The sequence below is a fragment of the Triturus cristatus genome, chromosome 1_2, assembly GCF_964204655.1.
Source record: "Triturus cristatus chromosome 1_2, aTriCri1.1, whole genome shotgun sequence".
In the NCBI taxonomy this organism is placed as follows: Eukaryota; Metazoa; Chordata; class Amphibia; order Caudata; family Salamandridae; genus Triturus; species Triturus cristatus.
The window spans coordinates 868,686,869-868,712,678 of NC_140580.1; the positions used below are offsets into that span (position 1 = coordinate 868,686,869).

General features: G+C 46.2%; 1 protein-coding gene across 1 annotated transcript in view; it reads left to right on the top strand.

Annotated features, from left to right (window-relative positions):
• The first annotated feature begins 2,169 nt into the window (after positions 1–2,169).
• Positions 2,170–25,810, top strand: part of TTC34 (tetratricopeptide repeat domain 34) — a 625,964-nt gene continuing 602,323 nt past the window's right edge. The window contains exon 1 of the mRNA XM_085609186.1: positions 2,170–2,719. The gene's annotated coding sequence lies outside the window, so the exon portion shown is untranslated. The remainder of the gene's footprint in view (positions 2,720–25,810) is intronic.

Consider the following 25,810-nt stretch of genomic DNA (forward strand, 5'->3'; position numbering starts at 1 on the left):
TAAATAAATAAATGGTGTCCCAGTCACACGTAGCTGACAGCCATCTCTCGCTCTCCTACGGGGTGGTTGGGGTGACATGTTGCCTGGCTGCATTGCGACTCTAAGGTAAGGCCTCTGACGTCATTCGGGCGGAGAGTAAACAGACATGCTTGAATGTTCCCGAACAAATACTTTTCACTAGAGCTCTGCCTCCCAGGATGCGAGGGGCTATGTAGTGCTGGCCCGTTGAAGTGCATCTATTGTACGGAAGCATCCATGGAATGCGCTCTGTTTGCTTGTAGAATAACGCGGCAAGTATAGTGTGGCCATAACCTGCCCTCAGAGATCTCGGATTTCCTCATGCACGGAGTGTAAACATTTCACCACTCCCGCTTCATTCTTTAAATCCCTTACTGGCCACTTTGTGATTCCAGTTACCATAGCGCGGAAAAAAGTACTATATTTAAAAAAAAAAAGTAATGAAAAAAACATAAGGCTGATTGTTCTATACAGTTGTCATCTCATTTGGAATATTTGGCAACATTCTCATGCCCCTTAGCAATGAAGACAGTAAGCCTGTGGGTGTGTAGGGGCGGTGGGGTGGAGCGATGCCACCCCGGCTTTCCCAGTCAAACAAACTGTGCAGCATAGTTTTACTAATCACACCGGAAAACATTGAAACAATCAATAGACATGCACATTATAATTCCTGATGACCTCTGGAGCTTCCCACAGAAAAAGAAAGCTATTTATAATTAGTTAGGTTTTTGTAATTTCAATATAGCGCCAATTTGACCGGCCCAATGGTGATTTAGAACGCTTTACATGAACTTCGGATTACATTACACACGGGCAGCTTTTTTTATTTATTTTTATAGGGAGAACTAAGTGATTTGCCCTGAATTATCAGATGTTATGTAGACGCTGGAAGCGAACCAGGCTCCCCAATTCTATAGTCGCCAAGTCCTTCCATTAGGCAACATCGCCTTCCCTCTGTGCTTATGATGTTTATTCTTCTCAGTAAATCTGTATTTATTTTTTTTGCTAAAAAGAGAAATCGACTTTCCCGGCTCACAATCTTCCTGAAAGGCGTGTTAAAGTTTGCATTTAGAAGGCCATTGTTTCGGCGAGTGTAAAGTGGAAGGACAAGATTTGTGGTGATTGCAGAGGGTCATTAACAAGCTGTCACACTCCCTGTGGCCGTCATCACCATCGTCACGTAGTGCAAAGGGCGAGTGTTAACTCCTCCCATCTCTCCAGGCTACCTCGAGCTCGTGTTGACTGTTACTATGGCAACAGAGCACATGGCTGCTGCTGTAGCATCTCAGCTGACACAGCAGCCGGCGCCTAACTCTGCACGCAGTAGCTTCGGAAAGTAGGCCAGCCGGACTGACGCCTCCTTGACTGACTGACGCTGGAGCACCCCAGTAAATATCTCTTCATCCTGAACTCTCAATCTTTATGCAGAAGCCAAAGGCATGGACTCGACTTTCTGAAGGGGAGAAAAACATCCACATACCCTACTCAGCAGACCGAAACTCACCTCTTGCAACAGACCGGACGCTGTCCACGCAGGAGTAGCTGACGTAACCACGGTGTCCTGCATGGTCTAGATACGCGCATCCTTTAACAAAGCCTGGCCTCTTCACGCTGGAGCAGCTGGCGCAGACATGACCTTTTGCAGGGGTGAGATAATACTTTCCTGCAAGCAATAGACACTCTCCTTCCTGCAGCAGATTTATACTAACTCCCTCACAAACAGGACCTGGCACAACCGTTACAACTTTCTGCAATAGCCTCAAAATGCTGTAAATTGAGGCCTGAAGGGAGACCTTTTGCAATAAAGACTTCGACTGACTGAACTGTGCAGCAGCAACATAAATGTACCCTACGAAGAAGAGACTGACTCACTTCCCGCGGGTGTAACACTGACTCAAGTTCTTTCAGCTGCTATTTAATCCGACTTGCTGGTGAGGAGACTGAACTGACTGGCAGACGTGTAGAAAAGGCTGAACTGCCTCACGAATCACGTAGAAGAGAATGGACTCACCCGCCCACATGCAGTAGAGACTGCACTGACTCACCTGCACGCTGAAGGGACGGAACCGGCTCACCTCCCAGCAATCAGAGGCAGAAAATGAATTGCCTCCCTGCAGCAGACGTTTCTACTGCAGGGGCTACGGCGTGACTGTCCCCCCCCTACAGAAGGGCGCCTGCCCCCCCCTGCTATAAAAGAAGGCGTGACACTCCCTGCAGAATACGTGACATTCGGATCCTTCCATTCTTACCTAGCTTCCATACCTTGCTGAGACTGGCCTCCCTGAATGGGAAGGTTGTAACCCATACACTATCCGTTAGCAAAGCGCACACGCCATGCCATAAAATGTGAAACTGACACCTGCTGAACGGGGAACCCACTCTGTGCTTGATTACCACCACTCCACTGTGCAGGAAAAACACCCCCTCCAGCAAGTAGGTGCTGTCATTGGCCAGCAGTATAATCCTGCAGTAGGGTCTGACACAGGGACGAGAGGTCACTGCTGCGTAAAGAGCCCGACCGTAGTGCCCTCAAGAGGTGCCCGTGGGCCGTGGCTTCTTCTCGTGTTGGCAACCAAAGAAACAAACAGCGCTCCTCTCCCACAAGAACTGACCGGCTCTCCCCCGAGACTGCAACCCGCAACTCACCTCTGCACAGACAAGACCCCGAGGAGACCCCGCAGCATGCGTCACTTCGCCACCAGTAAGACTCGTTTGTGTTTCTCTGTTGAGCCTGTCACCATCCTCGCTTTAGAATTAACATGGCTGTCAAATGTATGTATTTAGTGCGCTGAATTGGGCTTGAGTAGGGCTCCTTTAATAGTGAAATAGGTCAAGCCTCAGTAACCGTGTATCTTGACTTATATAACAAGCATTGGCACAGTCGATAGGTCTCGCCCTTGGGACTTATCAGGGCTTAATTTGTAAAAGGATATGTGCTAAGGCCAAAAGTGTTGTACAGACCCTGCGGCCTTTTCTACTCAGTGCTAGGGTTCGAGTACTAAGCCTGTGTAGTCTTGATCCCCCCTCATGTCTCTTTTTTTGTACACTACCTGGCAGTACCTGCCCTTTCATCTCATTGTTGCCGGTTCTTTTCATCCCTATTTTCTCCTTTGGTCATTACTTGTTCTCCTCCTCTCCCTTGTCTCCTTTTGTATTTTTTTTACTTCTTCCTCTAGGTTAAAGTTGGATGAGGAAAAATAAATACCATGCCCCAAAAATGAGTGATGGTGGGCCACACCTGCAAACACCGGCTAAACTTAAGTACTGAGACATTTTGGCTTTGCCAATGCATTTTGACGATTCTATATTGCCTTGAAAGGAAGTTTTATTTGCTGCCGCTGTGCAGGCATTGACACAAGAAAAAATAAACAAGGACTGACAAAGCCAATAGGTCTCACATTTATTAACCTATTATTGTGACATTGTGAATACCTTTAGCCATGCTGCACAGCATTTACTGTGCTGAGCAGCGTGGCTTAAAAACACCCTTTGGCATGGCCACCCCACAACTGGCTAATTCCTCAAACCTGTTTTTATCAAGCTTGGACGAATCAAAGATTGAATTTAAACCTGTAAGGATTCAAACGTATACATTGCAGATAACAGGCAATAACTATAATTCACATTTTGCTTCTCCCCACTACAGCATATAGCGCTAGGCAGTAAGATAGCCAATTTCAGCCACTTGGAGGTATTGCACAACGAGATATGGAACTTTTGCTGACGACAAGTGCACATTTGCCTAAAAAGAAGTGCACTTCAGTGCCAGGGCTAGTGGAACAATGCTTTTCCTTTCTGATGCATTTCTTCTTTCTATTCTTTAGCCTTATTATTTTAGTCACCTTTGTGTGTTCAAACTATGTCCTCAGGTTACAGTAAATCAAAGCCAATAGTAACTTTTCTTATTGTCAGTAAGAATCATATTACCCTGGTGTGGCTATTTAAACTAACAGGGGCTTCTATATATGTTCTAATTACATCTGCTGAGAGGTAGCACCCATTAACTGCAAATCTATATTTAAATTAAAAATTTTTATTGCATGCATATGGCCGCTATGTTTAGGTTGCAGCATAGTTTCTATTTTTTCTTTTTTTCTGACATATGCTTGCAATAAAACTAATTTAAAAAAAATAATTCCATCGCCTTCCCAATGCCAGACCTATTGGCTTTGCCATTGCTTGTTATGAAAATGACTTGCACTTTTTCCTTCTATACCAGCTGATAATGGCCCTCCTTTCTCTTTGGAGGGGTCTTTGCAGACCGCCGAGTCATCTGAATGCAGGCCACTAGCGAAAGGTCCTGAGACACCTCAATATTGTTCCAGGTTTTCACTTATCCAACACACTATAGATGTCATGGCATTTTGTCAGTAAAGAGCTTCAACCAGAACTTAATTCTAAACCCTCATAAAAGTCACAATCTCAATATGGTCCTGTCAAATAATCCATGGTTATTATGGAAATATTTGCTTGTTGCTTGCAGTGTTGCTTGAACTCGACTGGACACTCAAATCACCCATCAAGGGAACAACAAATATAAACCTGATTTCACACAGCGGTTAACCTGGAAAGTAATTTACTTTAAGATCTGCCTCTATGTAAGGGAACAATGACCACAAATATGGCAGGGTTGTATGATAGAAGCATGCATGGCTAAACCACTGATGCGTCTACCACGCTGCCCCAACAACGAATGCGCTTAACAACGCATTCCTTTACCACGCATGCCTTTACCACACTTACCTTTACCACATTTGCCTTTACAACGCGATTTTGTGGTAAAGGCATGATTGGTAAAGGGATAGGCATGATAAAGATCACACTGCAGCACCCTTCCCTGCCCTGAACCCTAAAACCGGGCCCCACATACTAAAAACGACACCAACCCCAGACCCACCCTGAACCCTAAAAAGCCCTAAAAACCACGTCAGAAAAACGACCCCAACCACAACCCCCCAAACCTGAGACCTAAAAACAGAACCCAACACCTGCAAACTACTCCAGACACCCCACCCTGAGCCTTAAAACCCAGCCCCCTGTCCTATAAACAACCCCAACCCCCTGACCACTTACCAGACCACGTCCTCTCCCAATCCTTTCTCTTCCTTTGCCCACCCATCCGCACATTTAGACCGCGAACTGCCTTAACTACGCATACGCGTGGTTAAGGCATATGCGTGGTTAAGTCAAGCGTGGTTCCTCCTGCGTGGAAACGGCACGCATGGCTCAGCCCGCGTTGTATAGGCCGTTTCCCTTATAATCAGAAAATGCAAACAATTCTGTCTTGGAACTTAAAAAGCGTTCATTGCTACTGCCTAACTTATTAAAACTATTTTTTGAGGCTTTGACGAATCGAAAATTCAATTAAAACCTGCTTCAAACAAATGCCTTAAAGACAACATGCAACAGCTTGTAGCAAGCCTGCCAGTGTCTCATCTATGTTAGTAAAATTGTTCCTTGTGGCCTGCATTGTACACAACGATCTCTGCAACATATTAACCTACCAATCTACCCACCAATTACATAGTGCACATATCTATACCTTGCAGGTTACCCACAATATTCTACGGCGAGCACATATGTGCCCCAGCACTTCTTTCAAGATACAAATATGTGACGAGAGATTACACACTGATCAGTGGCATTAACCACCTGAGCCATCTTCTCAGTGCAAATCCCTATGGGGCCTATTTAGGAGCCCTTGCTTCACTTTTGTGCCACCGGTGCGTCACTTTTTGTGACGCACCAGCAGCGTAAAAAATGCGCCATGTTGTGTCATATTTACAAAGTGACGCATCTAGGTAGATGCGTCATTTTGTAAACCCCTGCACCACATTATACCTGCAAGTAAGCTTCGTAGAAGTGACGCAGTAAAATCTATGAGATTTCACTGTGTCACTTCTAGGTTGCAAATGCGTCAATATCTTATGCCTGCCTCACAGCAGTCATAAGACTGACGCAGGCACATTTGAAATGGGACTTGCCCATGTGAAATGACCCATTGATGGAGTTGCATGACTTTTGTGGCACACGCCAGTAATGCGTCATTTTTGCGCCTACAGAAACGTCAGAAATACTGACGTATCTGTAACTCCTTGCGACATGTTGCGTCATACTGTAAATATGACGCATCCAGCATGTCGCCAAGAGGGCGCAATGAAAAGTGACGCATCACTGTTTTCACGCAGCGATGCGTCACTTTTCATAAATGAGGCCCTATATTTCTTCATAGGATGTATTAGAACCCCCAAGCTAGTTTAAAATGCAGCTTGTGTGTGAGCCTATTTCAGAGAGGATGCGGAATAGCTTATCTGTAATCACACAATGAGCTATAGAAGAATGCACTGGAATTGGTCCTCAGCGGGGCACCCTAAGTATGATGGTATGACGAGGCGTGGACACTATGGCTCACTGTGTCTGGGACTCAAGTTGAACTGTATTGAGGTGGCACATAAAAGTTAATAATAATCATAAGGATATTTATAAAGTGCATGGCTGCACCTAACGGCACATCCCAGCTCTACAAGAGAGGGACCAAAAGGAGGCATATCAGCTGATACGTCCACCTAATTATAGGAGCTTAGTTAAACTCTATGCTAAAAAATATCGGAATAGCCATGTTTTTATCCTCCTCCTTAGCCTCCTTCGTAACAACGGCTCCGATGGTTCCATTCTCAATTGGAGAGGCAGAGCATTCCAGGCCTTAGCAGCTAGGAAGGCAAAAGAAGGTCCACCCCATTTAGCTTTCCTTACCCGCGGGATGACTGCCTGGTTGGTTCCTGAGGATCTGAGATTACAGCTAGGTTTGTGGCAAGTCACCAAAGAGATGGGGCATCATGGACCTCTGCCATTAAAGTTTAATTAGGTCTGAGATTGTGTGTTCCCATTCAGAGGTCATCTAGACTTGGAATGTACTGTTCTGTGGAGCAGAGCCAAGCCTGCTTTGCATGTGATTGGTCCCTGTCTGTAGTGGCACAGTGGGCAAAAACACAATGGATAGGAATATGGCCCAAGTAATCACAAGTGACTGAGATTAATTCAAGCATTATCCCAACCGTTTTTTATTTCATTTATTTCTCATGTTCAAATAATTCAGGGAAACTTCGCAATCACATATTTACTGGTGTTAAATTTTTGGTTGCAGTCTATAATCCATGTTCACTTTTGAATTGCATGTGGACAACCAGCTAAATAATTGAGTACGCTCCTCATGACCCTGCACCTCATGACTTTTTCTTTCTTGGTCTCTGCCTTTTTGCCTTCATGTTTTCCTGGCATAAATATTTTGCGTTTCAACCATGGCTTTTTAGCCATTGTCAGATCAATCTGTGACACACATTTCTCTAATATTGTGGGGGTAGTTCCATATGCACCTTGCAGTCATCGTTTTAATACTTTCGCTTGAAGCTCCAAATAATGTTTACTGGAAAGTGAAGATAGGTATAGGAAAAACATGGTGAGAATTCAAATCCTCAAGGACATCATAGTTCACAGTCTAAGGATGACTGTAGACAGGTGCATCCACTTGAAAGGAGGTGGATAGAAAAGAGTGATAACAAACCAAGAAGAACACTTCAATGCTTCCATACTCTAACAGATTGATTGATTGATCGATTGATTGATTTGGCAATTTATAAAACGCAAAGAAGTGGATTGAGGGAGGGTATTCCAAAGCCTAGATGCGGCCACAACAAAGGCTCTCCCTCCCCATTTTGACCTTCGAAACCTAGTAATAACCAACCAATCTTTCCAGTAGAACACAACTGCCTAGAAGAAATATATTGTTGAAAGAGATGCCTGACTCCCTCAAGGCCTAAGTTGTGAAGTGTCTTCTGAACAATGCATAAGGCATTTGTTAGAAATGGAGGTCACTTCACTGACACGGACAGGTTACTTGCAGCAATCCAGGCGTCGAGATCGGATATCCAAGAATCCCGATCCGCGTTGGAGGGCAAAATTGGGGAAGTGGGCGCTGAGGTCACACTCCTGCGCCAAGATTTCAAGAACCTCTCCGCCAGAGTGACTGAGACTGAAACACGCATTGGAGAGGCTGAGGACTCGATAACTACGCTTCGAAGAGAAATGGCAGAGCTCCAGGCGTCGCACAGACAGCTGCTCTGGAAGGTGGATGACGCCGAAAATAGGGCGAGACGGAACAACCTCCGATTCGTGGGATTTAGAGAGGGAATCGAGGGGAACAATATGGCATCCTTCCTGCACAAGTGGCTCACGGACACCTTCCCTGGAGCCCGTTTTTCTTCCTGCTTTGTGATCGAAAGAGCGCACAGGGCGCTCCTGGCGAAACCTCCGGAGGGCGCGAGACCCAGGCCAGTGATCGCACGATTCCTAAACTTCGCTGACAGAGACTTAATATTGCGGGAAGCGAGGAAAATGGGCGAAATCCGAGTTGAGAACACCAACCTAATGATTTTTCCGGACTATAGTCAGGAGGTCCAGAAGCAGCGGCACTCCTTTGACTCGGTGAAAGTCAAATTGAGATCACTGAACATTACGTATATGCTGCTCTTCCCAGCAAAACTCAAAGTCATCTACAAGGATAAGGCGCACTTCTTCAGCCATCCGGAGGATGCATGGCAATGGCTGGAGGAGAGACCGATCTTCAATAGTCGGGAAACGGCAGGGAGAGAGGAGCTGGTGAGGGCGGCACAGGACAAGGCGCGGTGGGGCTCGCCAAAACAGCAGAGGAGGAGATCCAGGAGACTTTACTCGAGATACACAGGCACCCCATACCATTCACGCACATCGGCAGGATCCAGGAGGGGGAGATCGGAATCACCCGGGACGTCGAGGACGGCACACAGAACACCGGAAGGGTCACGGGACCAGGCATGCTCGGAAGGAGAAGGAGAACACCTCAGGGACTCGGATGTGGAGGGCGAGGTGTCTGACACTGGCCAGCGCTCCTTACACCCACTGGAAACAGAGATCCGGCTGTTGGAACAGGACGTATCCGACAAACACTGCAGCACAGTACCGACAACACAAGACTCACATTCGTGAACCTGGAAGAAGTGGATGATTGGATTGTCGGCCGGGACACGGCCATGACACGCAAGTGGCCAACACCCTTTTAGTTGTTGTTTCTTTCTTTTTTTTTTTTTTTTTTCCTTTCGTTAAATCTTTTTGTGTTTTCAGGTACGGTTTACTTGTTAGCAACAACAGTTCTTTCATAGTCCGGACAGGAGCCCAGGAGTGGTGCATACCCTTGTCGGCGGTACAAGCCCGACGGGGGGGATACAGCACGGACCATTATAGGCGGCTCTTGCGGGCCATAGTTCGGTAGAGGGAGGGAGTGGGGGGGGTGACAGACCGACTTCTACTAACAGCTTGGACCTTGATGGGGACGAGTCTGGAAGGGGAGAGAGGTGGGGTGGGGGGCGGGAGAGGGCACAGGGGAATTTCAACAAGTTGGGGAAGTTGGGAAGGGAGTTGGACAAGGGATAGCACAAAGAGGCACAATCTGAGGAATGGGAGTCAACACTGTCACACACAGCCGCTATGGTCGCCTATTGACCTCCAGAAGACCTACACAGTATGGCAGGTACACTAACAAACACAGACGGTATACACAAGGGGATCTCCATTATGACTTGGAATGTTAATGGTCTGGGCTCCAAAATAAAGAGGGGATTAGTGAATTCATACATAAAGAGGACCGCCCCGGACCTCATCCTCCTGCAGGAAACTCACCTTAGGGCGGGAAAATGTACATTCATAGCGAGGGGGAGATACAAAGTCTTGAATCACGCGGGCTACACGTCAGGCGCCAGGGGAGCCGCAATACTAATTAACAAAACACACCCCTTCACCGTAGCGCGCACATGGAGCGATACACAGGGTACATATGTGGGAGTACAGGGAGTGTGGAACAGACAACGCATTACAGTCATCTCAGTATATGCCCCACCGAAACTCCAACCACGCACACTCAGGGAGGTAGCGTCCATCTTACTGGAAACGGCGGATACGATGCAAATAGTGGGGGGGGACTTCAATGACGTCATGTCGGAAGAATTAGACCGCTCGGGGGCAACACGCAGAGGGGGGACACAAACAGCTCTTGCGAAATACGTGGCAGACATGGGACTCACTGACGCATGGCGATGGCGACACCCGATGCAAGAGACGTTCTCCTTTTACTCAGGGGCCCACAAAACCTTCTCCAGGCTAGACTATATTTTTGTGGCAAGACAGTACCTGTCGGAAGGAGATGAGTTCACGTACAAGGCAAGGGGAATTTCAGACCACTCCCCCCTATATGCGCTCTTAGGGAAGAACACCGAAAGGCGTGAGACGGAATGGCGCTTGGCAGCCTGGGATATTCAATCCCCTGAAATAGTACGGGGTCTGAGGGCAGACATAAAAGTGTATGTAGCAGAGAACAAGGGCTCAGTGGAATCTAACATTATCTTCTGGGAAGCCATGAAGCCTGTGATGAGAGATAGACATACAGGGAGACTACGGGATGAGCGCAGCAAACAGCACAGGGAGGCAACAGCGTTAGAACTCGAAATCCTGACCCTAGAAAGACACTACCTTGTAAACCGAGGGGACGGTATACTGCGGCAACTACAAGACAAACAGAAGGAGTATAGGGAACTGGTCTCTAATGAGGCAAAGACGCAAGCCCTAGCAACATTACACCGCCTGTATGATGTAGGCGACAGGTCAGGCAAGCTCCTGGCTTGACTTAGCAGGAAAGAACACGCCGCGAGGTGGGTGGAACGAATCAGGAAGGATGGGGGAGGCCTGGAAACTACCGACAGGGGCATAGCAGAAGCCTTCGCACTTCACTATGAGAACTTCTATAGGGGCCGAGACCTCGGGTCAGTGGACGAGGCCTTACTTTATATGGAAAATCTGGATATCCCAGTATTGGATGAGGAACTCAGCGCCCCTTTGGAGGCGGGAATCACACTGGAGGAGATCTCCGCAGCCATCAATAAATTAAAAATGGGGAAAACACCGGGGCCCAACGGGTTCCCGGCGGAATTCTTTAAAAAGACAGCCGACCTATTGACGCCTCACCTGTTGGCTCTATATGTTGAAGCATACGGACTAGGGAGACTCCCACGAGATCTAGCATTAGCAACCATAGTGCCGATCTACAAACAGGGCAAGCCGAAGGAGGATTGTGCCTCGTACCGCCCCATCTCCCTCCTAAATATGGAGGTCAAAGTACTGGCCACAATTCTAGCGGCGCGCCTACGGACGCTGGTCCCAGACCTTATACACACAGACCAATCCGGATTTTTGCCGGATAGAGCGACAAAACTCAACCTCCGACGGACCCACAACTGGCTCCAAGAAATACAAGGTAGAACGGAGCCGCACTGGTTCCTGTCCTTGGACGCGGAAAAAGCGTTCGATGCGGTACATTGGCCCTTTCTCATGGCAGTGTTGCGTCGGTTTGGCTTTGGCCCACACTTTCAGAAATGGATAGGGCTGCTATACGCGGCGCCGAAGGCGCGGGTACGAGTGAATGGGTGCTTATCGCGCGAATTCCGGGTGGAGCGGTGCACCAGACAAGGATGCCCGCTGTCCCCTCTCCTTTTCACTCTCACTATAGAAATACTGGCGGCCAAAATTCGACAGAACCCAGAGATCCATGGCTTCAGGTGTACCGAGTCGGGGGATACTCAGGAAAAGGTTTCGTTATATGCAGACGATGTACTGTTGTATATCACGAACCCCGAGGTCTCCGTAGGGAAGTTGTTCAGAGAGTTGGAAGACTTTGGGGTAATGGCAGGCCATACCATCAACTGGCATAAATCAGTCTTGTATACGCCACGGGGAGCAGTACAGGGAGTAACGCTACCGGACCGTCTACTCACTACCGCTGAGGGGTTCCAGTACCTTGGGGTATATGTCACCTTGGACAAAAAGCTCTCGTTCAAGAGAAATGTGGAACGAATACTGAAGGAGGCAGTAGAGGATATGACAAGATGGAGACAGTTGCCGCTCACCCTACTGGGAAGGGCGGCGATGTATAAGATGATTACCCTACCCAAATTCCTCTACGCACTTCAAAATGAGTACTATCCGCTTCCGACTAACACTATCACCAGAATACACGCAGACCTGCGGTCATTCATATGGCTAGGCAAACAACCACGCATTGCGCTCCAGACACTCCAGCGACATCAATATAGTGGAGGGATTTCATTACCGAACCTGGAGGCATACTATTGGGCGGAACACCTGACCCCCATTAATGACTGGCTGCACGCACCAGCGGACCACCCAACATATGCATTAGAGAGGCATAAATTATCCGCACACAATATACTTCACTATCTGTATGGGGGAAAGGCGGAGAGAACGCTCCTGCCAGTGACTTTGATTACGATTAGAGCATGGTCCCGAGCTACTAGATCCACGGGATGGGAGGGGAGGCCAACACGTCAGACACCACTGTGGCACTGCAAATGGTTCAAGGAACTCCATAAACTGAAAGGCTTCCAAAGGTGGGATGACATAGGGATCTCCACCATTGGGGACGTGATTAGTAAAGGTGAGCTGAAGACGTTCGCGATGCTGCAGGCGGAGTTCGGTTTACACCACACACAACGGTACAAGCACCTGCAGTTAGTACATGCCTGGAATGCACAGCAGATATCACTACAGGACATACCGGAATATGCACCTTTGGAAGGGAGACTCCTACAGGAGCAGATGGTACACCAGGCAGTGTCGCTTACATATAAAACCCTCACAAACAACATGTTGGGAAATCTGGCGAAACTCAGAGGTACATGGGAGGCGGACGTAGGGCAGCTAGAGGACTTAGACTGGGAGCTGATACTGATGCACCCCCGAGAAGTCGCCATTAAGTCACGGCTGAGGCTGATCCAATTAAATGTATTACACAGGACATACTTCGACCGGAGGCGTCTCCACAAGATGGGTAGGATAGCAGACGCCACGTGTCTTCGATGCAATACCGAACAGGGAGATTTCTACCAAACTATATGGTCCTGTGAGAAAATTCAAACGTATTGGTCTCACATCTTCACAGAATTGGGGGAGGTGTTGGGAATAGAGCTAACACTAGACCCGAAACTGGCGTTACTGGGAATGGTGACCGAAGTAGACCTGCCGCGCCCACATATCATTTTCCTGGTGTTGGCGCTGGTGGTAGCGAAAAGGGACATTGCGAAATATTGGGGGGTGGCGGAGCGGCCAGTGATAGAGGAATGGAGGAGAGGTCTGGACCTCTATATGGCAGCAGAACGAGTGACATACAAAGCTAGAGGCTGTCCAAAAAAATTCCGAAAGATGTGGAGCAAATGGAGACAATACCATGGCCTAGAGGTGGGACACATAGGAGGACACACATAGAGGGGTAGATGGCGGGGATGGGCGGGAGGGACCGCCTGATAACGATGAGTACCCGTACAAGACAGTGACAGTGATTCATTTAGAGATTCCGTACATGCGAGATGCTATATTGTGTTATGGGAGGGGGGACAAGCACTAATGCACTATGCACGAATGAAACCGGTGGACTGGTGACACATAGTTGGATGGACTTGGGAGCTATCTGTCAACCCTGGAGGGGGACGTGCTATTAGTTCTGTAGGGGGTAGTGGGGGAAGGGGGGGGGTGTTGTGGGAGAAAATAGACAAAAAGCAGGATCGTGGGGTTCCATGTGGAACGCGTAACATTGGAAACATTTGCACACTACTGGAATACCTAGGTGTTGCTGCCCGGCCTCAGGGTTATGGGCATAACGGCTGTGGACTAATAACAAGATGTAAGTTTGACATGATGGTATGGACGTGCCACATCTGTAATCTTTTCATGCCTGCACAAAAATAAAGTTATAAAAAAAAAAAGAAATGGAGGTCACTTGTTGGCAATGGTTTGCACCTTTGTCCAAGTAGGGACCCTTGCTTCTAGTCAGGGTAAGGAAATTATGCCCTTAGACACCCCCTGCTTATCCCCTTGGTAGCTTGGCACAAGCAGACAGGCTTATCTCAGAGGCAGTGTGTAAAGCATTTTTGCACACATGCAGTAATACAGTGAAACCACTACAAATGAACACCACACCAGTTTAGAAAAATAAGTAATCTTTACCTAAACCAAACAAGACCAAAACAACAAAAATCCAACATACAGCTATCGAGATATGACTTTTAAAAGGTAAAAACTTCTGTTTATAGCAAACTATAGATGCAACACTTTCAACAAAAAGTACCTTGGATGCGGCAAAATGATAAGCAAAAACAGCTGCAGGGAAGGTGATGCGTCGGTTCCTTGAGCATAAGGAAGGTGATGCATCAGTTCCTTGCTCCAGGGGAGGTGATAGGTCAGTTCCTCACTGAAGAGGAGCTAATGCGTCAGTTCCTTACTGCGGCCCAGCGTTGTTGTAGACTTGGTGCCACCGGTGCCATGCGTGTGGATTTGGAGATGTAGCGGTTGATTTTTCCTGCCTTGGTCCCATGATGCGTCAGTTCTTGCAGTCGCACAGCATGGCCTGCGTCTGAATCGGTGCGATGATCTCGCCTTTTTGAGATCGGTGCATGACACTCAGTGTGCACCGATTTCTCCAACCGCGTGCAGGCACTGTAACGGTTTCTTCAGCGGCACGATGGCGATGTGTGAGAATTCTTCCTGCGCGGCGGTGTTGCATCGGAAATGGGTGCGGATGCGTCACGCTTCTTTAGTTCCTTCTCTTTTCTGAGCTCCCAGGAGCAGGAATTCCCTCCAGAGGCCCAACACAGGAACAGGCACCTCTTGGCAGCTCAGAAATCCCAGCAAGGGAGTTCAGGGGAGCTGGTGGTGAAGTCTTTCTGTCTGTGGGACTTCAGAACAGGAGGCAAGCTCTACTTCAAGCCCTTGGATATCTTCTACAAGCAGGATACACAGCACACAGCAAAGTCTTTGTCCTCTCCTTGACAGAAACAGCAATTGCAGGCCAACCCCAGACAGCACGCAGCAAGGGGGCAGTACTTCTCCTTCAGCTTTCCCAGCTCTTCTCCTTGGCAGAGGTTCCTCAACCAGTTCTGTACTATCTGGTCCAGCTTCCTGGCAGGAGGTGGAGACAGCATGGTGTGAGGCAGACCATGCCTATTCAGGTGCAAGGAAATTTCCTCCCCCTACTCTAAATGCAACTCAGGTCTATTCAGCCCAGCCCTGACTCATCCAGGAAAGGTAGGGCACACCTCAACCCCCAAAGTGGCTGTCTGAAGCAAATGCACATCCCCAGCGCCTGTCACTCCAAAGCCAGACAGTCAATCCACAAACCAGCAGAGGCACACAGGATGGCTAAGCAAGAAAATACCCACTTTCTAAAAGTGGTATTTTCAAACACACAATATAAAAATGACCTGTACTAAAAGATGCATTTTTATATTCTGAGTTCAGGCATACTAAACTCCATCTTTCTATTTTGTCCCAATGGGAAGTTATACTTATAAGATGTTATGAATAAACCCCCATTTTATCCTATGGGACAGATAGCCTTTCAATAGTGGAAATCGAAATACATTGTATTTCACTATCAGAACATGTCACACACATCATTACATGTCCTACCTTTCGCATACACTGCACCCTGCCCACAGGGGTACCTTGGGCCTGCCTTAGGGTTGACTCACATGTAATAATAGGGAAGGTTATGGCCTGGCAAGTGGGTGCACACGGCTGGGTAGACAGTGCAGTAGAGACTGCATGCAGACACTGCAGTGGCAGGTCTGAGAACCCTTTGAAAGACTGCTTGTGTGGGTGAACAAAGCTAACACAAGGAGATGATGGACGGAGCGCAGAAACCTTTCTGACACTCACCCCCAGTCATAGATCTGGGCTGAATCCATCATCATTCTTTAGCTCACTTCACCACCTCAGACCCAGTTATATGCAAATCAGTCTTGACCCAGTGCCTCATGGGAGCAGTCCAGCCCGATCTGCCAAGCCAGGTCTTGCCTGAACCAGAAACAAGCATCCTAGGACCGGTTTCTGGGTAACACCCTTCATCAGCCAGGCTAGCTTGAATCTAGTGGCAAAGTGAGCAAGGGATCCACTTCTGGGCATACCCTGCCAACTTAGGGCGAACAAAGTAAACACATGGAGATGATGGACGGAGCGCAGAAACTTTTCAGACACTTACCCCCAGTCACAGATCTGGGTTGGATCCATCATCATTCTTTAGCTCACTTCACCACCTCATTTCAGTTGTGTGGATGGCACAATTAGTGCTGCAGGACCACTAGCAGCATTTGATTTAGAGGCCCTGGGCACACACAGGGACTTAGCAGTAAATCAAATAAGCCAATCATGGAAACACCAATCCATAAACACAATTTTAAATGGAAAGCATATGCACTTTAGCACTGAATAGCAGTGGTAAAGTGCCCAGAGTCCTAAAACCAACAAAATCAGGGTCAACAAAAGGAGTGCAAAAAGCAAAAAGTCTGGGGATAAACCTGCTGGTAAAGCCAGGTCTAACAGTCTTGACGGCAATCCATTTAGTGGCAGGGAGCCAATGCAATTTCCAAATAGCAGCAGAGACTGATATTTAGGAAGGCCCAAAAACGAGTCTTGCTGCAGCATTCTGGGCAAGCTGCAACTTGTGGATGGCTGTCCTATTAATGTCAAGGTAAAGCACATTGCAATGATCTATCCTGGACATAATCAGTGCTACAGCCACCTGTTTATGTGCGGGTAGAGATAGAAACTGAAACATGTTCCTAAGAGTCTTAATCACTTAAAAAAAGGATGATACTGTCCTGTTGACCTGAAGATTAAAGGACAGATTGTTATCCATCAGAACGCCAAGATTTTTAGCAGAGTCAGCAGGGCTATGGCATTGCCCCAGGATTTCTGTCCACCATGAACAAGTCCAAATTGATTGTTGATTAAGAAAGATCAGACCCCATTAAGTCAGAGATAATTTGTTACCATCAAAGTGGCCACAGCCTGCATGCAATTGTTAAAATTGGTGGTAGAGGCTTTTATGTCCTTTGTGATAGACACAATAATTTGTGTGTCATCAGCATAGGATAAAGCCTGAAGCCCGAAATTTCTAATCAATTTGGCCAGTGGGGAGACATATATATTAAACAAAGTTGGACTCAGTGATGAGCCATGCGGGACCCCACATTGAGTGGCTATGTGTTCAGAGTGGAACTGGTCTACCCACACTGTCTTTGTCCATCAGGAAGGATGACAGTAGCTTCAAGGATAAATTTGTCACCCCAATTTCCTGTAGGTGGTCAATCATCCTGGTGGGAGAGATGGTATCGAAGGCTGCAAATAGATTCAGCAGGATCATGACCGCAGCCTGTCCAGCCTCAATATGGAGCGGATGTTATTGACTGCAGATAGAAGTGCTGTCTCGGTCCCATCGTTAATCCTAAATCCATACTGGGAAATGTCCAGCAAATGCTGTTGTTCCAAGCAAGCCATAAGCTGGATGTTTAGATGTATTTTCCAGGATCTTGGCGGGGACGAGTAACAAGGAAATGGGCCAATAGTTTTTCAATTCAGATGGGTCAAAATTGGAGTTTTTAAGCGGAAGCTTGACAATCGCAGTTTTCCGACTTTGGGGATAACATCCAGAGGAAGTGGCCTGATTAAGAGTTACTGTGAGGTGAAGAATAATGATGCCCCCTTCCAACTGCATCAGTTTGGGGGAGCAGGTTTCTAATGGGGAGCCGGATTTAATCCACCGAAGAAACTGTTCGGGTAGCTCATGGAATAGATGGGTGAAAGCAGAAAGACAATAATCCCTTCTCTTAGTCTGTGGAGGGCCAAGTGCTGTGTAATTATTCTTTTGGGGGGAGAAGGAGGGCTCAGAATTGAGACTGTCCAAGAAAGAGTAGAGGTAAAACATTTTAGAATGAAAAAAGTGTGCCATACGATTACAGAAGACCTGCGAGGTCTCAGTATTGGAGGAAACAGAGGGTATAGATAGGAAATTGATCAGTTTATAGAGATCCCCAGATGACTTAAATGATACAATCTTCTGATACAGGGATTTATTTGTCCTAATGGCTGCTTTGTATTCTACCAGACTAGCCTTATAGCTGGCTCTTTCAATTGGGTCATAGTGTTTACTCGAAGCGCGTTCTTGTCGGCAACAGGCCTGTCTAAGTATTCTCAGCTTCTCTGAGAACCAGGGAGAAGTGGGCTTCTTCCTACCCATATAAGATTCTTTAAGGGGAGCAAGAGATCCAATAGCTGCCGTAAACCATGACGAATACTCTATAGCTGTTAAAAAATAAATGTTGTTAAAATTTGTGATCAAGTATGGGTTACTGCTAGAATAAACAAGGATAAAGGAAGAATAAAAAACAAACATTGATTATCCTCAATGGACTGTCTTCATTTATGTGCTGTGCATCCTGGGTTGTGGGACCACATCAGGCTCTAAGTTTTTCATGTGATATTTATGCGCACAGATGGAGCGCTATCTGGGGTGGCATGCCTGATATTTTGCCTAGAGCATCACAAGATGTTCAATAGCATTACATTAAAGAGAGTGCAGTCCACCATTTTTTGCATTTAATACTCTATAGCTGCCATATCAATGTATTTATGGTCAGTCCAGTTTTGATTGTTAAGAACCCATAAAAAGGATTCTTTACTTATAATTTTCCAATTTCGTTTAAGTACCTTGTTGATGTCACTCAAGCAGTTTTATATGTAGAGGGAAAGGATAGAAAAAATGGGACAACATGATGGTCAGACCAAATGAGGGGTAGAGGTTTGTCAAGCCTAAGCTGATGGTCATTGGTGAAAATACCATCAAGAATGTGTCCTGCATCATGAGTTGCTGTCCTTAGTAATTGTGCAAGACCACAACATTGCATCGTGTCTTTGAAAGGGAGAGAGACATCCTTCAATATCGTTGGGCCCAATGCCAAGGAGGTGGGTTGAAAGTTGCAAACAGGGCAACCAGTGTGGTGATCAAACAAGGGTTCTTCTAAGCTGAAGGGGGACAACAGGCTACAGCATTACCCTGTTTCCGTATTTTAAAGAGCTGTTCTCTGGAATAAATAAGGGGATTGTTCTTTTCCATGGTGCAAGAACCAGGGTTCCTGGCGCACGGTGCAGAGCATGTGCGGACAGGTGCAGACAGTCTTGCCTTTGGCGCACCCGCTGCGCGCATCTGCCCCAGGTTGACAATTTATGGCTGATCCTTAAAGCACTAGGCTGCTAACTCTGCCCGAAGTGCTCCTAGCCAATCAGGGAGGCTCCACTTCCCTTCACTCAGTCAGTCAGTCAATTTACTTTATTCGATGCTTACAATATAAGATCATAAAAGTACAGTAAAAAACATCTATACATAATACACATTTGAATAAAGAGATAAAAAAGATTCATCATAACAAACACCATTAGGGGACAGGTAGTAAAAGCCAGCTGATGGGAACAGTTTAGAATTCATTCTCGTGTATAGTGCAATTTCCAAATTCTTCGTGATTGGATTAAAAAGGACGCCACAGAAAAACAGACCATAGGCTTAGGCAAAGATTGTAGAAAATATATTGCGACACGATATTGTTTAAAATCATATTTACGCATCAGGGGCAAAATTAATCTTTTAGGTGGTTCTGCATAAAATTTCCCTTCACTCAATCAGCGCAACACGCTGCGGCGGACCAGAGAAGGTGCCAAGGAAACCGTAAACTTAATTAAAAATTGAACACTGAGCAGTATATTTTAAAACATTATGCAGTGCGGCAATGAAAGTAAAAAAACAGGGGACACAGACGAACACCACAGCAGCCTACCGTTCGGCTAACCGATATGCGTCCGCCCCAGGTTGCCAATTTAAGGCCGATCCTTAAAGGACTAGACGGCTAACTCAGCCGGAAGTGCTCCTAGCCAATCAGGGTGGCTCCACTTTCCCCCTGCTCAATCAGTGCAACATGACACAGCGGACCAGAGAAGGAGCATTTTATGAACTGCAAGTGACAAAACAATCTCTGTGTTAAAAGAAGGAACCCACTTACCTATCTTCATAAAGTAAAAATCTTACATCTGCATATTGCACGATGGGCTCAGCAGGAGACACATTAACCCTCTGTGCTACTTTGATTAAGAATGGGACAAGACAAAACACGGATATCTCCAGCAAATGCATTAACCTCCAGAGTTACCTTACTATTATTGTTATTCCCTGAGATTTACTGGGCACACAAAGATCTCTGCAGAAGGTGCCTTAACCCTGTAAGATATTTTTAAATGCAGACTTTGCAGCCAATTATGCAGAACAGATTTTCTGCCACATTTCCCCTTGCTGCCAATTTCTTTGTGGCAGAGTTAAAAATAAATAAATAGTTGAAGCCCAAATTTTATATCAGGGTTGCCTCACTTATCTTATATTGCACTCAGATGTACTCATAATAGACCTGCTGAACATATGTGTGAGGTGTTAAGATCTGATGCCACTTCTTGTGAGGTCATGGTTGTGATGCTACTTCCTGTGATGTCACTTCCTGTGATGCAATATGTAATGTCATGGGCTATCATGCCACGTGCTGTGATGCCACACGGCGTGATGCCAAGAGCCGTGATGCCACTTCCTGTGATGTCAATTCCTGTGATGCGATGTGGGATGTCACGGGCTATGATGCCACGTGCCGTGATGCCAGACGGCTTGATGCCATGCACTGTGATGCCACATGCTGTGATGTCATGTGCTGTGAAGTCATTTGCATACTACCCCACTTGGATAATCTCCCCACTTCTTTTTTAGAACTTGTGCCCTGTGTATGTCTATGTTTGGGCCAAAAAGTATTTGAAGCCGAGAGCCCCTTAACCTTCAAAGCAGCCCTAAATCTCCATGAGAAAATAAAAATATCCATGGTTTTGCTGCAGAGTTTATAATTCTGATATGTTCAGTAATTACCATTAACTGTCCTGACTCCAAGTCCTGGTTTTCCTCATCACAATCCTTTCATATGTGAGGTGAGGAGTCACCTCAGGTACCGATGGACTGGGACAGCAAAGATGGAGGAGCAGGTAGCATGTCTTTCTCACCACTCATTTCCATTGCCACCTCTGCAACTTTGTGTGATTGGGGGCGGTTTTAGTGACAGAGATGCTCAGAAGAGGTAGAAAAAGAGGGGTTCTACCCGATAGAAAAAAGTAATGCGCAATAAGGGCCATAGTTTAAGTTTCTCCATTACAAGAATACCTCCAGATATAAAACAGTGCAGTTCTGTAGTAATTCTGTGCAGATAACATTTAGGGCCAGATGTACGAAGTAAAATTGTATGCGCAAATGGGTTTGCGACCTGTTTGCGCATGCAATTTTAGTCTGGGCCATGTTCTTACACTATTTTGCGAGTTGCAAATAATATGTGACTCGCAAAATAGTGTATGGCGACTCGCTATTTGGAGGGGGAGCTCCCTTCCAAATAGCGACCGAGAGCCATGTATGAATGTTTTGGGACTGCAATTGCGGTCGCAAAACACTTGCAAATTACCCCCCTCTTCAAGAGGGTGGTAATGAAGTCGCAAATGGAAAGGGGTCCCCAGGGGATCCCTTCCCCTTTGTGACTAGCTCCAAAAATATTTTTTAAAGGCAGGCAGTGGTCCCAGGGAACACTGCCTGCCCTTAAAAAATGAAATGAAAACGTTTCATTTTTTTAAAAAATGCATCCCGTTTTCCATTAAGGAAAACAGGATGCATTTTTAAAAAAAAGCTGCTTTATTTAAAAGCAATCCCAGCAGGCCACCATCCCTGGGAGGGCCTATCATTCCCAATGGGCTCACAATCTGCGAGTGGCTCATTAATATTCATGAGCCTCGCAATTTGCGACCACGTTGGAAATCGCAAACAGTGTTAAACACACTGTTGTACATGCAAAATAGCGCCTCACAAATTGCAAGTCGCAAAAGACTCGCAATTTGCGAGGCGCTATATTGCGCTTTCTACATCTGGCCCTTAAAGCCTTGATTTTTCATTGTTGTTCTTTGCTTCGAGTCTGAAAGATCTGGGTCTAATTTGTGAAAAAAGCATCCAATCTCTCTTTAGCTGAAGAATAACACTGATGTGCATGAGAAAGTTACTCTCCAATCATTGTGAGATGGAAGGAGCAGCAGGGCCGGACTGGATTTTTCTTAGGTTTCGCCTGCACAGCGCTTGCGCTGTGCTTGAGTAATGTATTATTTTTAATATAAACTTAAAAGGGACTTACATCACTCCGCCTCCGTTTCCCGGCTTCTCATTGGTTCCTGTGCGTGCCACTTACCATTCCTCCATTTCTATTGGCTGTAGCATATTTTCCTGCATTTACCAATGCTTGTTCCTCATCTGCTTCTCTTATCAGTTCCCGCCGCCAAAATACTGTCAACATCTGCTTTGGTGGAACTATATTTTCATAAAGTTTTGCCTTTTACTCTTGCAGCATATTTATATAACAATTTATCACCCGGATAGATAAGGGGCCAGATGCATCAAGCATTTTTGCCCTCGCAAACGGGCCTTGTCCGATGCATCAAAGGCTTTCCATTTGCAAATTAGGTAATCACAATTTTTGGCGATTACCTAAATTGCAAACTCGTTTAGGGAATCGCAATTTATGATTCCCTAAATGTGATGCAAGCTTTCCCTAAATGCAATCTGTGCATTTAGTAAATGCTAATTACCATCAACGTCACATTGTTGGTAATTTGCGCATTCTTTGAAAAATGCGCAAAAGTGAATTTTTCAAAGTGACATGTGGTGCACACACATGCCCTTAAGGCATGTGTGTGTGCCACATGTGCCCACTTACCTTTTAGGGAGTGTGCATCAGGGGGGGCCTTAGACCCCCTGGCACCCTTTGAATTGCATTTGCAATTTGCGATTACCAATTTGGTATTCGCAATCTGCGAATGCATTCCCATTCATTCAAATGGGCCTAAAGGCCCATAGGAATTAATGGAGTGACATTACCTAATAGCGATTCGCAATTTTTAGGGATCGCAAAATTTAATGCGATTCCTACATACAGAAGTAATTGCGATTCCTAAATAGCGATTCCTTGAAAATCGCTATTTAGGAATCGCAGTTCCTTATGTTGATGCATGTGCCCCTAAATGATTTCTATAGAATCACAAGATGTTGTGCGGCGCGGCCGAAATGCGAACCAGGATCCCCAGCATTTGAGTCTGCAGCTGTGGCCACTGCACTGCACCGCATCCTCTCCACTCCCATATTATCTGTCAGGGAGCACTTTCCTTCTCCCTGATGAGGAATGATGAAAACAGCTCTTTATTCATTACATAGGCAAAACCGATTCATTACCAATGCTTGTTTTCCAAGGTTTATTTCTTCAGTTGCCTGGAGTCCTTGAATGCCGGTTACGAAAGGCCAGGGCTGGTACTGATGCCTCTGCCACTTTCCCAAGCTCTCCCCAAATGAATTGTTGCGGGCATAGGGAGGCTTCAAAAGAGAGATAGGAGAGGGAGGTGGAAATTTAGAGAGAAAGGCATCAGAAAGGGGCAGGGGAGAAGAACAGAAAGAGAATGGATGGATGGAACGAGCGAGATAGTGCGAGGATAGCAAGGCTAATTCGAGCATTTTTTTGCCAGGTCTACTTTTGAATGCCAAGTCAGCCAGGCTGGACTGGCCATGCTGGGCATTTGTCATTTCTGCAGGAGGCTGGAAGGATGGAGCTGGTTTTGTTCATGGGTCCGGTTTGTAGGTCTCGCTAGAGTCAGCGCATGCGCTGCTCTGGCGAGACATTTAGTTAGTGGATTTTCAAAGTGCTACCCAGGCTTTTGCTGGCCTCAAGCTTGAGTGCACGTGCGCGTGCACGCGCGCAGCCACTATCTGCCTTTCTTTTGTTGTCATGGGTAATTAAGCGCCTCTCTCGCAGGCACCTTTTTTTATTGCAGTTCCATGACTGTTTAAAGCCTGCAGTGCTTGTTTAACTTTCAGCGCGCGCACTTTTTTTTTAAGTGGGAGCACTGTGATAGTTGGATATACAACTCCATTCACCCCATTACAAGTCGTGTAATTCTGTTTACATTTCCCAAAAGTGAGGACTCTCTTGTGAGTAGTTTCATCTGCGTAAAGTTTAACAAGGTACATGAAATTTGTTGTTACATCAAATCTATGAAATGTTCTCACACTTTGCGCTTACACAATGTTGTGCAATTAAAAGCCACAGAAGACTGGTTCACTAAGGATATGTCTTCCTCAAGGGATATATTCTTCTTGAACCATTGGCATGCCAGTATCTCACATGAATTTTTTATGTGAGGTATCCCATCACATGAGATTTCCACACGAAATACCAGCAACAGATATTTTGCATAATTGTGTGCAATTTCTCTCTCTTCCCATCGCAAAAGCACGTGGACGTCACTGAATTTAATAACTACATAAACTTCATTAACAAAAATTCAGTTAGTGGACAGTTGTCAAATGTACTTGAAAATCCGAAGCAGTTGATGTCACAGAAGCATACATCTGCCAAATGTGTAACACAGGTGACTAATGACTATCAACAAGCATTTTCAATGCAACAGGTCCGGAGGCGCGCGCCTGAGCGGGGGCAGATTGTGCCCCCACCCCTACCTTCACGTGGCAGTCGGGGCACACTGCAGGTCACAAGCGCTTCAAACAACAAAGCGCATTTTTGGGAGACGTTGCAGCTATTTAGCGCTACGCACCTGCCTGCAATAAAGCAATACGTGATGCAGGTTTGAAAGGGGTATGGCGTATGAGACAAAGCGGCCAATGCAATGCAGAGGACACGAAAAGGACATTCCAGACCTTTCAAAAAGAAAATCTGGCTGCAAAGGGAAGGAACAGCTGTGCAATCTGGTGCAAAGCCCAGCCTGTCTCACCGCATCTCAGTCACACTCGAGCAGTAATACTTACACCAATATTATTAATAATAATAATAATATAATCACTATATCTAGCCATAGCACCTTCACAACAGCATGTAGCACCTCTAATTTTAATGGTTAAACCATTTCTTTTGTTGTAGTTGATCAATTTCTCCCACGAGCACTTGGGAATGATAAACTACAACATTAAAAAATGTGCGAATTAAAAAAAGAGAACAATCTCAAATAAAAATAAAAAAGTCTCCATTTGAAATTGTTCTTCTTGTGATTTGCATATATATAGTGACAGAATTGCAAAAACAGCAGGGCTGGGAGAAAACATGAGTTTATTTGTATCCCTATAAAAATGTTTTGTCCCAACCAATTAAAGTAAGACTTGTGTAGCTGTCCAGCATTTAAACCTGCATTGGCGAATGTGTTCTTGGTGCGGACTCGCCCACATGCCCCGGAGATTACGTGTTGTCCTTAAAAATGTTCTTGTGAGTAGAACCAGTTGGAGCCGTTCATGGGCAACTTAGGCTTCCTCGCTTTGTGCGATTAGGGACAAGTGTTTACACCGGCCGCCGGTCTGTTCTTCACTGAACTCCCATACATCAGTCGCAGGGGGTTGCAGAAAAAGAACTTTCTGAATAAGGCCCAGAATACTTACTTCTAAACTTTGGCCAGCAAACATTTTGACTTCATATGAGTAAACATGCATGTCACATAGGGCCTTATCTGCTCTGATTACTGTAACGCTGCACATCGTTGCTGGGAAGTAAAAGCCATTGAACTTATATATATAACGAAGGAAACCAGGAGACACGTGGTCTGGGCACCACAGCCTGGTCTGCTGAGACAGGGGATACACATTGCTCGTTTCGCACCGCAGCAGGGGCAGCTGGCGGTAATTGTAATGGTAATGCTCAGAACATACGCTGCTGTCAATGTGCGCATTCGCAACACCGGTGGCTGTGTCTGCAGCACCGAC